This window comes from Sebastes fasciatus, chromosome 10 (assembly GCF_043250625.1).
Source record: "Sebastes fasciatus isolate fSebFas1 chromosome 10, fSebFas1.pri, whole genome shotgun sequence".
NCBI lineage: Eukaryota > Metazoa > Chordata > Actinopteri > Perciformes > Sebastidae > Sebastes > Sebastes fasciatus.
Genome location: NC_133804.1, coordinates 35,803,080 through 35,807,175, shown reverse-complemented (window position 1 = coordinate 35,807,175; position 4,096 = coordinate 35,803,080). Strand labels below are relative to the sequence as shown.

The 4,096-nt window shown below is 35.9% G+C and overlaps 1 long non-coding RNA gene across 1 annotated transcript; it reads right to left on the bottom strand.

Moving 5' to 3' along the window:
• Positions 1–1,739: 1,739 nt before the first annotated feature.
• LOC141774880 (uncharacterized) lies at positions 1,740–3,795 on the bottom strand. Its single transcript, XR_012595497.1, has 2 exons — positions 2,838–3,795; positions 1,740–2,295 (listed from the first exon to the last, which is right to left on the bottom strand). It is a non-coding gene; the product is annotated as an uncharacterized LOC141774880 (long non-coding RNA).
• Between the last annotated feature and the right edge of the window lie 301 nt (positions 3,796–4,096).

Here is a 4,096-nt window from a genome sequence, read left to right as displayed (position 1 = left end):
TAGAATAAACTATTAGAATAAACTACTAGAATAAACTACTAGAATAAACTACTAGAATAAACTACTGGAATAAACTACTAGAATAAACTACTAGAATACACTACTGGAATAAACTACTAGAATAAACTATTAGAATAAACTACTAGAATAAACTACTAGAATAAACTACTAGAATACACTACTGGAATAAACTACTAGAATAAACTACTAGAATAAACTACTAGAATAAACTACTGGAATAAACTACTAGAATAAACTACTAGAATAAACTACTGGAATAAACTACTAGAATAAACTACTGGAATAAACTACTGGAATAAACTACTGGAATAAACTACTAGAATAAACTACTAGAATAAACTACTGGAATAAACTACTAGAATAAACTACTAGAATAAACTACTAGAATACACTACTAGAATAAACTACTAGAATAAACTACTGGAATAAACTACTAGAATAAACTGTTAGAATAAACTACTAGAATAAACTACTAGAATAAACTACTGGAATAAACTACTAGAATAAACTACTAGAATAAACTACTGGAATAAACTACTAGAATAAACTACTAGAATAAACTACTGGAATAAACTACCGGAATAAACTACTAGAATAAACTACCGGAATAAACTACTAGAATAAACTACTAGAATAAACTACCGGAATAAACTACCGGAATAAACTACCGGAATAAACTACTAGAATAAACTACTGGAATAAACTACTAGAATAAACTACCGGAATAAACTACTAGAATAAACTACTAGAATAAACTACTAGAATAAACTACTAGAATAAACTACTGGAATAAACTACTAGAATAAACTGTTAGAATAAACTACTAGAATAAACTACTAGAATAAACTACTAGAATAAACTACTGGAATAAACTACTAGAATAAACTACTAGAATAAACTACTGGAATAAACTACCGGAATAAACTACCGGAATAAACTACTAGAATAAACTACTGGAATAAACTACTGGAATAAACTACTAGAATAAACTACCGGAATAAACTACTAGAATAAACTACTAGAATAAACTACTAGAATAAACTACTAGAATAAACTACTGGAATAAACTACTAGAATAAACTACTGGAATAAACTACTGGAATAAACTACCGGAATAAACTACTAGAATAAACTACTGGAATAAACTACTAGAATAAACTACCGGAATAAACTACTGGAATAAACTACTGGAATAAACTACCGGAATAAACTACTAGAATAAACTACTGGAATAAACTACTAGAATAAACTACTAGAATAAACTACTGGAATAAACTACTGGAATAAACTACTAGAATGAACTACTAGAATAAACTACTAGAATAAACTACTGGAATAAACTACTAGAATAAACTACCGGAATAAACTACTAGAATAAACTACTAGAATAAACTACTAGAATAAACTACTAGAATAAACTACTAGAATAAACTACTGGAATAAACTACTAGAATAAACTACTAGAATAAACTACTAGAATAAACTACTGGAATAAACTACTAGAATAAACTACCGGAATAAACTACCTAGAATAAACTACCGGAATAAACTACTAGAATAAACTACTAGAATAAACTACTGGAATAAACTACTAGAATAAACTAATAGAATAAACTACTGGAATAAACTACTAGAATAAACTACTAGAATAAACTACTAGAATAAACTACTGGAATAAACTACTAGAATAAACTACTGGAATAAACTACTGGAATAGATTACTGGAATAAACCTGATGTCAGACTGAATAATCAGAATGTGGTGTGATGTCACACACGTTGTCATTCCATTGTGGACAGTCGGGTGAATAACTCTTCATATAACCTGCATCACAGCTGTCCTTTAATAGTGTTGGACAGAAGCACTTTAGAAGTGAGCTTCTTCTGAGGATCAGAGCATCTTTTAACCCCCAGCAGCTCTCTTCTTGCTGTCAGCGTGGACGTTAACTGGACCCGCAGGCTGCTGTTTGGTCGGCCTGAGTTTCGCTCACTTTGCGTTAGAAGCGAGTGTTCCTGACAGCCGGAGCCACAGTGGATTAGGTTACAATAAACAGAGGATCAGAAATGGATCCATCTTCATATAGCCGATACAGATCCATTAAAAAAACACCTCAGTCGGTCCTGATCCTGATCCCGCGGATTGCTTTGGGACATCCCCAGTCTGCTGGTTTACTGATGGAAAAGATACAACAGGCTTCACTAACAAGACAGGAGGCCTGGTAGAATCCAATAGAAATCAATGTGCAGCGAGGAGGGGCCACGTTTCAGTCAGCTGCTGGAGACGGAGACGGAAAATAAAGACTCACACACAGTCAGGGTCTCTGATCAGGGTCTCTGATCAGGGTCTCTGACGGTCAGGGTCTCTGGTCAGGGTCTCTGATCAGGGTCTCTGACGGTCAGGGTCTCTGATCAGGGTCTCTGATCAGGGTCTCTGATCAGGGTCTCTGACGGTCAGGGTCTCTGGTCAGGGTCTCTGATCAGGGTCTCTGACGGTCAGGGTCTCTGACGGTCAGGGTCTCTGATCAGGGTCTCTGACGGTCAGGGTCTCTGGTCAGGGTCACAGTATGAATGTTGATATGTACAGTGAGGATTTGATTGATTGATTGATTGATTGATTGATTGATTGATTGATTGATTGATTGATTGATTGATTGATTGATTGATTGATTGACGTCAGGATGTAAAGACAATTTCAAGAAATAGAACAAAAAATGGTTTTGAAGAACTCTACTAGCCCTAGCTTTGAAATGATGGAGCCAGAGAACCCTCACTGTCCTGTCGTTACGTTGGAGGAATACCTGTCCACCGGCCTCTTACCTGAACCTATTCACTCCTATAGGTGCTGGAAGGTGTGGTTCTCCTAGACAGACCGACCCAAGATAACTGAAGAATAGCTCCACAACTAGCAGGTCTATCTGCTTGATCTTGGTCTCCATGGATAGGTAAGACCTCAGATAATTCATCCCCAGTGTCAGTAACACTGTGACTGTTACTATGCCTGAGTAAACTGGGATGAACCAAAGGAAACCTGTTTAAAATGTTTTCTAGATCAGACAGTGGATAACACCATTATAGCAACGATGCCGTGCACAGAGACACCTCTGAATTCATTCAGCAACTCCTCGACTACAACTGAGCCAAAGCAGATATAAATAACACAAAGCACATAGATTCTATAAAGGTTTTAGTCAGGATAGGACCAGGAGGACTCTCCATCTGGACCACTGGGATACACAAAGTGTACCAAATGGGTTTTCTACCTCTTGAAAGGAACTCTGGCTCTAAAATACTCCTGATATCCACTACAGGAGGCGACGTGACCACTATGGAGCCTTCAGCCATGACATTCACCCTGTGCATCATCACATTCTATCATTGTGCATCATCACATTCTACCATTGTGCATCATCACATTCTACCATTGTGCATCATCACATTCTACCATTGTGCATCAGCACATTCTACCATTGTGCATCCTCACATTCTACCATTGTGCATCATCACATTCTACCATTGTACATCAGCACATTCTACCATTGTGCATCAGCACATTCTACCATTGTGCATCAGCACATTCTACCATTGTACATCAGCACATTCTACCATTGTGCATCAGCACATTCTACCATTGTGCATCATCACATTCTACCATTGTGCATCATCACATTCTACCATTGTGCATCATAACATTCTACCAAGGTGCATCAGCACATTCTACCATTGTGCATCATCACATTCTACCATTGTGCATCATAACATTCTACCAAGGTGCACAGTATAAAATCAATAAAACACAACTATTAAATTGTGTAATTTTGACTCCAAATGGAGCAGTTTTATTATAATAATGAAATATGATCAAGTAAAACTTAGATAATAACAAATATGATCAATAACAATGTAAATATGATAACAAAAAAGAAACCAAAATCAAGTATGTACATTCAATATAAAAATATTATAAAGTAAAAATACAATTTCTGGTTCGTTGATTTTGTAACTAAAATATTCAAATCATTGTCAAACAAACATTGTTTGGACAAAAAGAGTTGTTTTAGTGGCGTTAAGGCCTCGTC